Source organism: Lagopus muta, chromosome 8, assembly GCF_023343835.1.
Source record: "Lagopus muta isolate bLagMut1 chromosome 8, bLagMut1 primary, whole genome shotgun sequence".
Classification (NCBI taxonomy): domain Eukaryota; kingdom Metazoa; phylum Chordata; class Aves; order Galliformes; family Phasianidae; genus Lagopus; species Lagopus muta.
In genome coordinates this window covers 19816895-19830933 of record NC_064440.1, presented here as the reverse complement: position 1 = coordinate 19830933, position 14039 = coordinate 19816895, and the positions used below count along the sequence as shown (strand labels likewise).

General features: G+C 39.3%; 1 long non-coding RNA gene across 1 annotated transcript; it reads left to right on the top strand.

The window, feature by feature from the left end:
* Positions 1-666: 666 nt before the first annotated feature.
* On the top strand, positions 667-8734 carry LOC125697046 (uncharacterized). The gene is made up of 3 exons (XR_007378653.1): positions 667-700; positions 4062-4146; positions 8639-8734. It is a non-coding gene; the product is annotated as an uncharacterized LOC125697046 (long non-coding RNA).
* Positions 8735-14039: the final 5305 nt, after the last annotated feature.

Below are 14039 nucleotides of genomic sequence, written 5' to 3'. Positions count from 1 at the left end.
TCTTGCAATATGATTGCAGAGTCTGCTGCATAGGTTTTCTGTACTGAGTCCTATTAATATGCATGACTGTACTATATTTTAAGATCATAGCATTTTATTGAAATTACAGTATTGCTGCCTGCCTTATGTCACAGGATTTAAGCATCAGGGTACTCAAGCTCTGTCTTTCTTTCCATGTGTTGAGAACATGTCCAGATTCCTTTTAGCTCTCCTTTTAGATAAATACCAAGCGATCAATAAAAAAGAGCACTGCTGCAAAGGGCAGAGTTGTGCAGTAGCTGCTGTGAGGGGACTGTCTGCACCCTTCATGATAATCGTCTAAGTTGGAAACATCAGAAACTGTTGAGCACCAGCCCAAACTCATCTCAATAAATAAAGCAAGCAGATGAGAATTTCCACTTCTACATGTCTGGCAGATCTGTCTGAGATACCTTAGTTTAAACCTCTAAACGGGAGACAACTATTCTTTGTACATCTTCCCTCTCCCCTTGAAGAACATCTCTATGATAATTCTGTGAAAAGTTGTTTTTTAAAAAAGAGAAGATGCAAGTCTTAATTGAAATTTCTGTTTTCCTATTTGTTTGTTTTTTTTAGTACCGTAAGGGTATCTGTAGAATACATCTGTGTCAGATTGTCAGCAATCTTTAAAATTTAGTGACTTTGGGAGCTGAAAATGCTGGAATGGGGAAAAATGGAGCAAGTAAGTTGAATTTTCAAATATTCTCCACAAACACCTGTTTTGCTTGCTAGTTGCTTGCTTTTTAAAAAAAATATTTTGGTAAAACAGTGCACGTTGAATGTTCGTTATGTAGAAAGCATAAGCTCAAAGCAAAACAACAGATTCCATGAATCACATTGTAGTTCACACTCGAGGTAAGCTGAATAAAATTGGTGTGTTATATTGTTGATTTTTTTTTTTTTTTTTGATGATAGACTGTGTAAGTGTATTGTGCCTATATTGTAAAGTCTCATGGTTTATTTTTGAGGGATATCTTTTCCTGGCTTTTGTCCATGCATTTTCTCCGCATCTCATGTAGGCAGCAAAAAGCATGATAAATTAATGTCCTTTTTCTCTTCTGTTTATTAAGCCAAACCCATATAGACAAATACAAGCAACAGAGAGGATATGTTAAATACTTCTAAAGCATTATGAGTTCAGTGCTAACCTAAACCTAATTTTTTATACCTCTTTTAAAACTTATATATTGTAAACATAACATAATTTCCAACTCATATAAAAAGAAATAGTAACTATGCTCTGGCATCGTGCTTGTCATTAAATACTAAAGAAGTCATATAAAACTTTACACCAACATGAAGTTAACTTCACGTGAGCGAGGTTAGCCTTAAGGCTGCCACCACATGTGAGCATTTTGGGTTTCTTCAGTGAAGGAGTTGGAAATCTCTATGATGTCTTCATTAGCTGAATGAATAATGACCGACATACTGCATGATTATGACTAAAGGGAATCAACTTTCTGACTTCAACTGAAAGGCCCATTTTCACCTACTGCCCAGAATCACCCAAAACAGAACACGGACAAGGACGATAAATCAGTGAATTGTATTACTATTCAATGCGCATTTTGCATCAATTTCACAAATGCCTTTTCTTTTTTTCAGTATAATCAGAATAAATGTAATCATATTGAGAAGGTAGTAAAGGTATAACTGCATACACAAAAGCGGGACAGCTATGTAGGCAATTGTCCACTGCATAGAGCAATCAAATTCGTAGCTCAAAAGCCTTCACTTGCATGGTGGATCTCAAAATGGGAATTCTTCTCTCTCTACATGTATGTTTGGTGTTTTCTGTGAGGAGCCTGTCATTTTAACAAAAGTAACATGCAGAGTAAAGTGGAAAGGTCTTGTTTCAACCTGGGAAGAGGGTGGGGCAGACAGCTGAATTGTTCGTTTTTTCTATGAAATCTTAATTGATTAGACTATCACCTTTATTCACCATAGAAAGACTGTCTTTCTTTATGATGGATACAACAGCAGGAGAGCAAACTGTTGGAATTGATATACTTTGTTGCTTATCTGAAAGGAGATTTTTTGCCCTAATTTTGCACAATAGTAGAAACTTCCTTTAAATCCCATTTTCCTAACCAGCGCCTAGAATAGCTCTTGTTGTTAGATTCTAAGGACTCTATTGTAGCTTTTAAGCCAGCGCCCACAGTAGGGGTTGTGGAGGGATACACCGCCCCCAAGAAACTCCTAGAGGGTTTGTGCTTGAGGACAAATCTGATGATAGAATTTAAAAATGGAAAAGACCATTGTAGATCATCCAGTCCTTCCTTCTGCCAGCACAGAATTTTCCCTCCCAGATATTCTTAACGCATTGTTCAGTGTAAAAGTCTCAACTCTGGGAGGTTTCCAAAGCTTTGCTTGGAAAATTTTTGCCTCCTTTTCTCCCTCAGAAGTATGAGGACACAGCAGCAGCCATGACCATGTCTTTTAATATCTATCTGTGTGTACTTTGGACTGGCTTCCACCTGCTGGCTGGTGTGAATAGGGGGCAGATGGCTATGAATTTTCCCTTTAGTCTCCAGATGACTTCAACATACCACATGATCTCAGTGCCCTAGGAGGAGATTTGTGACCGCCTAAAACCATCACCTGTCCCTTAACGAAAGTCTCAGATTTTTCTAAGTAGGGTTTGAAGTGTAATCTCTGGAACGCGGTGAAGTTAATTTTTGCTTCAGTCAGGAATGTTGTCCTGATTTTCTGGGCAGTGATTACTCTCCCAGCCAGTGAAATTGACTTGAATGTTCCTGCGCGTTTTGTTTACTGTAAGAAGGCTGACAAAACTCCCATGCATTATTTCCTTTTTAGACAATAATAATAGTGCGTTCTTCAGTCTTGGTAACTGTTGGTATTTCAGTCTTCTGAAAGGATTTTAAAAGATTTTAGTTACTGTAAATGCTACTGGAAAGCAGGCATTAGATTTTCACAAGTAATTTGGGTCCTTAGTGCAGATGAGACTTTAGTCTTGCAGTTTATCTCATTCTTAATGTGATTACACGTAACTAATAGTGTCAGATTTATAAAAATTGACTTGGAGCTTGATGAATCCGTGTAATAAACACACAAACATTGAAGTATGCTGGGGATTTGTATTTCAGTGCCTATGAAGCAAGTCTCCAATGACTTCAGATCAGTGTCATGAGTAATATAAGTGGGACTGTGCTCTACCGCGAGAAGTGTGAGATGTCAGTGATGTACAAAACCTGCCACCAGTGACTACAGTAGTCATAGAAAAAACTAAAGGCTCCATTAAGGTTGAATTCCCTTTGACATGTTTATCCGTGTTCTTTAACCCAAGCGATTGATAGTTAACACTGAATAAATACAATTTCACATTCAAAAGAAGAGTTTTAAGTCCCACTAATGTGGATGTTCTTAAGTGGGGCATGGGAATGCTTTGGTCTAGTTGCAGAAAAGAAAATTTCTAGAGGCACAGAAAATCATGTATGTCGAGTTGATGAAAATCTGTGATAAGCAGCAGACCTGAGAATTCATCAGGATGTTCTCTTCTTTCAGTGCGTATTGTGCAAGATACGCAGGGCAGAAGGATTCATTTGTTCAGTTGGCAAACCATCACTGAGGTTTGTAGGAAAAAAACCCGACAAACTATTAGCTAGTTGTACTGGAGTACTCCATGGACCTTGCTCACACAAACGGTGCAGCTACTTAAAAACAAGCAGGGAGAAATGGCAGTGAGATTTCACTTCTTCTGTTACGGTTCTATCAAGTACCTAGTTACAGAGGTGTGTCAGTGTGACTCCCGGGGCTTGAAATTATTTTTAAGCAACATCTTTATCTAAAGCATCCAGAGGTGGCATAGTCTATGTGAATTTATTTGATTTAGGCTGGAGCCTAAATAAATTACCAGATGAATGACCACATCAAGGTGGTTTGCTAGGAGAAGACAGTTTAAACTGAAAAGCATTTTTCATTTTTGAAAGTATAGACAGATTTAAGGTAGGAAAATCAGGTTCCAGAATCTAAAGATGTTTGCTAGATTAATGAGCTGTAATCTGACTTTCTAATTGTTTCAGAATCTGGTGTCACGTATTCCAGTTTGATTGCTGAGGGGAACCACAGAGGAGCACCGCAGAAGACAGGCAAATTTTACTGCTGTTTGTAAGACATTTTCCATCCATATTCTTGTCCCGCTTGCTTTATTTTGGGCTTTTTTCACTTTCCAGACAGAAAAAAGTACATGAGGCATTACATAGTCCCTGAAAACAATTTATCTCCCAAACTTTTAGACTATGTGGCCCAAATCCCTGTGCAAAGGCATAGTGATTATAACTAGAAAGAAAGATACACATGCATTTTGTTTTCTGTGAGGCGGTAACACATGTAGAATGGTTATTTACCTGTATGTTTCAGTTTATTCATTTGTTTGCTCTTAGGAAAGTATTCTGAAGGCTGTGTGTAACCTATCTTTCCCCGTAGTTCCATTTTGCACTCTTACATTCACCCCTGCAGTGACTTCATGGGCTTCCTGCCATCTGTCATTATTCCTTTATTCTAATATACGTTGTAGCCTCACATAATTTATGACTTTGACTGATATTTATTAGATAGACAGGATTATTGCCCACAGATGGCAATGGTTCACAGCCAGAGGCGTCTTCACGGAACTAGCAGGAAGAGATTTATTCTTACCAACATGTGACTTCTACTGTAAGCTAATTTTAGCACTGGGCGTCTCTTGACAACTTAAAATGAAACAAGAACGTCAGGTCACATTTATTCTCGCAGCAAATGATGCAGTTCCATTGACTTCTGTCAAGTCCTACCTGTATGTCAGGTGTGAAATTAGCCCTCCATTTTTTCATTACGAATACGAAATAGGAGAGCATATTTTAGTTGTAGCGCATGGATGCAGTTACAAATATTTCTAGTCTCAAAGCCGTACCTTTGGAGCAGAAACAACAGAAAAGATTTATCAAGTCATACAGTTGTTGCCAGTAGATGACATTGTTTGCCAGCTTTACATTTTCTCTGCTTCTTTTTATGGGCCACTGGAGTTGCATATTCTGTCATTCACAGTGTGAGACTCGGAACATTTCTTTGGCAAAGTCAGGGAGACTGGCGTGTTGAAAGGGAGCCAACACAGTCAGGTGGTTTCGTTTGTACTTGAATGCGAGACTAGTTCGTGCGGCGGATAGGAAATAAAAAATTGTATTGCACCTTTCTGGTGTGTTTGTTTTGTTGCTGGTGAACTAGTTGCTGCCTGTGAATTTCACTCATCTCACTGGCAATAAATACAGAGTCAAAGCAATGGCTTTTCTAATCTTCAAGGATACTGTTCATTACAGTGCAGTTTACTGATGTCTCACAGAAATAGTTAATTCAGTGGGTCTGTGTAATAACGCTGTAACTACCAACACAAAGACTAAAAATAGCTAGAGTTTCTTGCTGTAGACCAAAGGAGAAATTCCCAACTACCAGATTGTAATCTGTAGGGAGTTTATTAGCAGCCAGGGTTGGGGGGGAATGGCACTTCAAACAGAAGCCATCTGGAATATACATTAGGAGATTCTGCCACAGGAGATCTGGGAACAGAAGCAGGCAAAGGAACACACCGCACTCTCACCCTGCAATGTTCTAGGCATCCTTGCCTTCCACTGTGAGGTCAATGGGAATTGGGGCGCACAGCACTTGTACCTTTATGCTGTAATTCAGGAATGCCATCTGTAGTGTAATACAATAAAATAGAAGTAAATACGCTAGGTGAAGTTCTATAATTTGATTCAACAGAGGAGTTATAGCATAGGTATAAACTCCCACTGTTTGTCATTACTTCTGTTCTTTCACTGGTATTTGAAAGATGCTGTTAGCGGTTATTTTTTACATTCCGCTTTTTTGGGAGTTTATGCAAGGCTGGATTGGTTCTCACAACCTTATCATCCTCCTTGATGCTTATATTTGTTACATTCGTACATATTGTACAGTTAACAGCAAGAGCAGAATTTCCAAATTTTCCTTGCTGTTCAAAAGCATTTGTTATATAGGAGAGAGCTGAAACGTAGAAAGAGCATGCCTGCCTGTGAACCCTTTGCAATCATTTGCTTTGCCAGTAAGAGCATGGCACTATTTTGTCCTTGTAAAGTTGGGCTAGCATAGAAAGGAGCGCTACCTATGCTCTGCTAAAGAAAGTAAAGCATTGCAGCACTGCATCAATGTATTTTTGGGTCAGCGCTTATAAATGCAAAATCACTGCTTCAGGTGCAGTGCCTGCAAGATTTGGCCCTAGAGAAAAGCATCTCCTCATCCTTTACTACAGATATTTCTAGAAGGCAGAGGCTAATTTCAGGTTTGACATGTCAAGGCACGGAGAAGAGTCATTGACACAGCAGGTGCACTTAAATATAACTGTCTAATTATACAGTGATGCAAGTTTGCTCCCAAGAAACTAAATGTACAGTGCCATTGAAGACATGGTATGTGCCTGTCATGCTCCTGAATAAGAAAACAGTCTTCAGCAGTCAGGCGCACTTCATGTATGAAATCATAAAAGCCATGGTATGGTAAACATGTGATTCATTCCCATTCTGTGATTTCCCTTCTTGGGAGACTGCAACGTGAATGGAGCTTGTTTCAGAAAAACATAGCTTCAGAAACTTGTTTGAGTATGCTAACATCTGATTTCTAGTTTATTTATTTTAGTCTATATTTGAATATTCTGCAGTAGAATTTCTGAATCAGTTTAAAATCCACAACGGTAATGGTAGAGGATGGCAGAGAATATTATTCTGCAGTTACTGCTAATCTAATTCTGGCATATGGGAAAGGTCACTGCCACTGCTAAATCTGAGCAGAGCCTGGGGCTTGGTAGTGGATTGGGGGGGTGAGGAGATTAGTTTACTAACACAGTTGTTCAGTGACAGGCGTGGTTTCTTACCCTTTTCACATGTTCTATAACAAAATTCTTTTTTCTTAATTGGCAATTCCACCCTGGATTACAGGTTCTTTATTTCCACTCAGCTGTTAAAGGCTAGGCAAGCAACCAAATGTAGAGAAATGGGAAATATAATGAAGTGTCATCTCAATAATCAGAGAATTGTTGTTACCTGTGCAGAAAATACTAGTAGAAAACATGTTTCTTTACCTTAAATAGATTATATTTATTAATTTGTTTTCTTTCTGAAGTACAAGCATTCATCACTCTGTCTCACATTCCAAATGCTGCAGAATAAGAGACTGTCTCTTCCACCTTTTGTTGAATGGCCAGTTGAAACTCTCCCTCTCATTTTCCAATTTTACTGTACATTCTATCCTTACAGGGATTTTCCACATGCTTTTGTCACGCTTTCCTATTTATACTAATCAGAGTATAAGCTGCAGCTCTAACACCGTTTAGAACTCCAATACTTGCACCCATTGGCCAGTAATTGTTTTGAGATATTAATCATTACTTAGCCATTGCAGAATTCACAAAATTTTCTTAACATTCTGAAATACCTTTGCTGAGAAGTAAAATGCTCCTTTCATTATACATTCAGTCTAAGTTTCCTTAATTACTGACTCTACCTTTAAATGCCATCAGCTCTCAGTGGTAATGAAGAAAGGCTGTTTGTTTTGAGCACAAAAGAAAACATTTACCGAATGACAAAATGTATATTCAAAGCAATCCAGAACAAAGACGGTGAGCATTGTGTAGCAACGCTGAACATTTCATGGTGAACCTTTTTAATGTCTGACTTTAAAATCCACGAAATTTTTGGTGAGCTGCTTTGGTGTTCTCATATCAATCAGCCAGACAAAAATGTACAAAGTGAAAAGTAAAGAGTAGATCAGACCCCATCAGTGTACTCACAGAGAAATTAATTTTGTGCTTAGCAATTCTGTCAATATCATTTCACCATTAGCAACCTGCCAAGAGTTTCTGCTGTCGGATGTCCCTAAAATGTCACATATGAAGAAATGATTTTTCAACTACGAGGCCTTTCAAAGACAAGCATCGATCCTCTCTCTCTTTTGTTGTCCCCTGCATTCCTTTATACGCTTACTCCTAATTTATCCACTGATTCCCTAATCAATGCTTACACCATAAATTATTTGGGGTCAAGATACTTCCACTAGAAGTGAAAAAAGTTTTGGTCTGATTTTTTGTATTAGTCACATTCTATCTCAGAAGATCTACAGAGCTAGTAAAATAGACTCCTTTTTGAGCAAGAAATGGTTGTTATGTGATCTGGTATAACTTGCAGGCCCGGGATTTATGTTTGTGTCTTTATTGCGATGCCTTTTTCTCCTTTACATTTAGGGTTGCTTTACCTCCGTGCAATATCTCTGTGCAGACATCAGTTTCATAGGACTTACGATTTTGCTTGTCAAGATTAGATTGCAGAATGCAACAGATCCTCCTCAAATTTGAAAAAAATAATAGCGCTGTGAGAAGACTTTCAGAATCCCCAATGAATTTGTTGCTTAGAATCATAAAATGGCTTGGGTTGGAAGGAACTTCGAAGATGAAGTTCCAAACCCCCCTGCCACAGGCATAAAAAGCAATTTGCAGTTCAGATTAGAAACATCCTCTTTATGCATCTTGTAAAAACTATTTATAAAATAATTATATACCTAACAGTATTTACTATTGTTGCTTATTCCTATCTGGTAGGACTGCACATGGCAAAGGAGAAGAACAGCCCCAGCCACCTGTCCGAGAATGATTTTGTGCAAGGCTGAGTCCTCATGAAGGCCAAAGGAAAGTTGGGGAATCCTGTTTTCCTGGAAGAGAGCTGTGCGCTCCTTTTCACAGTTTATTGAAGCTGATCATAGCCTCTGGAAGGCCTGACCTATGCCCTCTATCGGAAAACCTGTAGTATCCTGGGCACCCGCTGCTCTCCAGCAATGTGAGTCAAGAACTTTTCTTTTTCCGCAATGGATCGGTCCTTTTCATTGTTTAGCAATCTTCCTCCTTCTCGCCCCTTCAGACAAATACCGCTGAATATTGCACATATTAATAGTGAGGAAAAAGCAGCCATTTGCATGATTTCATGTATCAGGTTGTCAGATGATTCAGACAGTAAAGGCCAGTAAGGATTAAGTCCTTGTCATGGCGTGGAGGAAGAAAGCGTGGACACGTGTGTTATCCTGTTATGATGTTCAGACCCAGAAAAGGTAGATGTCTGTGGACCTGGTCTGTGGACATAGCAACATGGTTCAACAGGAGGCCTTTTTTTGACTCACTGCAAGTAAACTTACGTGTAGACTTACTGGGAAAAACAACTAGTTCAAATACCATGCCTCGCAGTCCTCAAATGCTTCATCCCAGCTCTGCCTTTGGGGGCTACAGTGCTGAATGTTTCTCATTAATTTTATTTTACGTTATCAATTTGTTATTGCTAATGAAATATTTGTGAGTACTTTAGTAAACTTTCTATGTTACTATCATTTTTCTGTTCTACTGGGAGGTTACCTCACTGGTTTCCGTTGTTAAAAGATTTTATTTCCACTAGCCATAAAATTTCAGGGATATGCAAGATTTCTGAGCAGGTGTTTTGAACAGCCAACAGGTGTGTTATTGCTAGGAAGGTAGGCAGGTCTTCCCTAGCTTTTAAAATGTATTTATTCGTGTATTCACTTACTCATTCAGTCAGTCATTTTAGCATTTTAGTCTTTTTCTTTTTTTTTCTTTTTTTTTTTTTGTCTCCCAAATTTTAGCTGTGAAAGGTCTCAGAGAGATTAGTTGGAGACCAGTCTTCCTACCCCACTTTTTTCTTTTTTATCTAGATTGGTGTATAGTAATATGGGAAAAACGAATGACCTGGATTCAGTTTGAATTCACAGTCAAAACTGAAAAGGCCTTACAGACAAACAGTATCAATTCCTGAGGGATTGTGCTTATTCACAGTTGGAGTTTGGCATTTTGATTGATTGTGCTTTTTATTTTTCGCTTGAAACAGGAAATTAAGTGAAAGCAACTCTGATCGTGGAAATTTCTGCCTCTGTCAATAGCAGGATGCGTAAAAGCTTCAAATATACATGTCTCTTCTGCAGTTTTATAAACCAAATTTTACACCAAAACAAGACAAAAGGTTTTGAGGTACATGATGCAACAGGATTCAAACTTCTGGATGTGAAGTTGAGCCTATGAACATTCCAAGGTTAGTCAACTCTATTGTGCCATTCCATAAAAATATTTATTGAAAGTATCATATTTCTTATGCTCAGTCTTTTCTGGATCTCTTATCTAATTGATTACCGTATGGAATTTAATAACTGTTGGAGCAAGGAAGAAAGAGCAGTACAGTTTACTTTCCATTATAGTGTGTGACCCAATACAGATTTATTCCATGGGCTGTTAAAGATCCAAATTTTAAAAGGGGAGTCTCTCCAGTTTAATGCAGTAATAGGAACACCAGCAGGTTTTGGACAGGTGCTGCTTGATTCAGGCAGCTTTGGAAGTCAAGCATGGATGTTCTAGCAACAGTAATCAGCAAAATAGCTCTGTGAAAAGTAGAACTGTGAAGTCCATAGAATGACAATGGCACGATACAGAATCTACAGAACAGCGTATTCTGCTTTGGCATAATTTAGTTGTTAATGTCATTGCAAACAATCTCACTTAAATTTCTACAGTACTTTGTAAGTGGCTTAGCTTAGAAGAAGGGCGTTACTTCAATCAGCACTGAAGTGCATTTCTCCTTGGTCTAGAAAGCAGAAGCTATTCTGATGAAAAGCAGGATGGAGATGTTTGTTGTTGGCACTAGGGAGATGGTGACATGGCATGCAGTTACTCAGTTCTCGGTATGGCAATATCAAACCCAAGCAGTGAGAACTTATTTCTCCCATGAGAAACAGCATCCCAGAGCATCTAGCTTATTGTGCATACAAATGTAACATTAAGTCGCCAACACTGCTTTCTGCAGTTTGTAGGTTTTTTTTTTTACCTTTTTCACATAGATTCTGGTTTCTTCTGCTGAATGCTGTCTCAAAAAAACATTTCTGCCTGAAATGGTACAACCTGTTATTGTATGATATTGTACTGATAAAGTAATGCAGTACCACCAGTTGGTTGTGCAAAAAGAAACAGAGTGAGCTTTGAAATAGTTTTGTATTTATTATTTTTTGGTTCCTTAAGGGCTGTGTTGCTCTTGACTCTCCAATTCATACGCAGGTAAGATAACGGCAGGCTAAAGTAAAAGCGTAACAACTGTTGCAAAATATACCTATGGCAGAATTTTAATGTACGTAAAAAACAGGAGATAAGAAATTGGAAAAGGGAGGGAATGAAAGGGAGTTTAATGCTGAACAGGCACTCAAATAAGAAACAGTCCCACGCTTCAGTACCAGCGTCTGATCCTACAGACTCTTTAGACTACCCCTTTAGTTTATTTGATTTACACAATTAAAAGTAGGTAGGGCTGGCCTTAAGAGATAACTGAATACCCATAGGCAACTTCCAAACACGTCAACAGAGCCTGAGCTAGCAGGCCTTGGTTTTCCTGTCACCTGAGGTTGAACCCTTTGATCAGACTCATCTGACCTGCTCCACCCTTGTCTCCTCTCTCACCTCCTCCAAGCCCAGCAGCGAGTAGTGGGCGAGAGAGCCTGCAGCAATTGCTTGGGAGCTTCTTCCTGGCACAGAACCTCCTGGAAGTGCATTAAATTCCCCCGTCTACGCCCCGTGCACCTGATAAGGCCAGAGGGCTTCCAACCCTGCCAGGTCTCATTGACACCATGCCCTCAGCTTTCCTTCCATCAGCTATCCACTCTCTTGCCCAGTAGGGCTGGCTGGTATTGGTTGGTGTCTGTCTCCACCCAGAAAGCCGAGGTGAGAGCTCGCAGCTGTCATTACCCCGCTTCCTGAAGGGAGAGTAGTCCATTGCTTCTCTTCTTTTGGATGGGGGCTGAGTTGCACAGGGCGTGGCTGGGCAGTGCGACAAGGTGGATTGTTGTCTGCTCTGCCTCTTCCTTGTGTCAGCAGATATTTCTATGGCCCTTTCCTAAGGGAAGAATTCATGTAAGTACTGTGCCAGAAATCTGATTTAAGCCCCTGTGTCTTACAAACCTTATAACAGATATGTCTCTTTGAGCTCGTAGTGAAGCCAACTCTGTGCAGGGAGAGCGCATGTCAGGGCATGGAGCTATGTACCTGGGACTAGGTCTCTTTCACTAGGACAGAAATGGAGAAGGGCTGTCCTGCCATGCTAACATAAAGGCTTCCTTTGGAAAGCAGGGGGCTTGTAGGACCCAGCGCTGTTCAGCGCAACAGAAGTCCAGCCCTCCTGAGAGGACCCCATCTTAGGTGCAGGAAAGGACTGTGAGCCCAGCCTAGGCACCTGTGGAGCCTGGCCGTGTGGAGGAGCAGCAGCCATCGGCAGACCTTTGGCCTTGGCCAGGCACCTCTGACAGGGACAGCCCACAGCAGCGTGACGCCCGTGTTTCTTCCAGCACGTGATCTTTTCCACATCTACTTTAACATTTTCCCAGCTCTTTGGCAGCTTCCATTTCTATCTATTTTTAATGTTTCCACTCATCCAGAGAGGTTCCGAACTCATTTGATCTTTCTTTTGAAGTCTGGTGTACGTGTGGTTACCTGAAGAATCTGCGTGTACTGGCCGAGGCATCCAGAGAGGATCTTGCAGACACGTTAAGGCGATCTGCCATTTCACTAGGGACTTGATGACTGAGAGTGTGGTGTCACTAGCATACCTGTTTTATTTGTACTAAAGCACTTCAGCCTTACAGTTAAGTACATTGTGCTGATGTCAGTGCGGTTATTTTAGGGCTAAGTTTAAGCCTAAACATCTGATTAACCTCTTTGATTTAGCCTCTTCATCGTTTACTTGTTTGCTAAAATTGTCTGTTTAATATCCACCTGGAGTTTGTATTTTATTATGTCTTGTGTTCTAAAATTTAGTTTAAAGAAAAACCCTCAAGGTTGACAAGGACTAGGATTGACAGAACTATGGCTCTTTGAAGTCCCTGTTGTCCATTTAAATTTTAATGTTTCTATCATTTGTTCCTCAGTGTAAATTAACAGCCATGGCAGTGTGTTGGGTTTCTTTTCTGAAGTCAAGACTTTAAATTTAATTCAATAGCCTAGATTTACAGCTATTCTATATTTCACAAGGCAGAATCAATAATGTGACTGAAGTGGAGAAGATAAAAATTTATGGTATCTTGCAATTTAATGGTTGAAAAGATGCAATTGGAGAGATCATAAATTGTGAAGGAGTTTATGCTTCATTGCTCCTGATTCAGTGCTTGCTGTTAGAACTTGATTTGTGACTATTCACAAGGTGTGATTAATGGTGTGATCGATGCTTGCTTCAGTGCAGTAAAGCAGTTGTAATGCTCTTCATTAGAATAAATAAAATAAATTGACTGAATCTTTATAAAAACTGTGTAACATTTAAAATCTAAAATGTCAATTTTTTTCCTGTTACAATTTAGGTTTCTTCAGGCAGTTTCCACCTACATCACATCACTCATTGTCATTCTTTTTGGATATTATAGAAATCCATGTGGGTTTGGGTTAGCTTTATGCAAAGCTCAGTGAAGGGGAAAAAAAAAGAGTTGAATAGGGCTGACTTGAGTCTAAGAATTTCTGGTGGCTGTGTTTTGCCATTCTGCAATTGTACATTTATTTTCCTTTACTACATGCAAGTTTAAAGGAATTAAGGCATAAAATGACCCTTCTACGCACAGTTCTACTAAAAAATATATATATATTTAAAAAATAAAAACAATAAATAATTTTCATTGTTTCATTGTTTTTAAATGGGAAGGACGTCTGATCGGCACGCTAGCAGAAACAATAAAGAGGCTTTTTTGAGTAGCATTTTTCTTTATTTGGGGCTGCTCATTACATAATCGAGTGCTATCTCACAGTACGCTCTAAAATGACAGGGAAATCTGAGCAAACTTCAACAGCAGTTGGATGTAATGATTTTGATGTAGCCATTTTGAAGAATTGGGCTTCAGGAGATACAAACGAGAAGTACTGCAGAGAATGCCCTAGGATGCCTTATACGTGACAGTTAAGTCCCCTGTAGTATATGGATCATTTT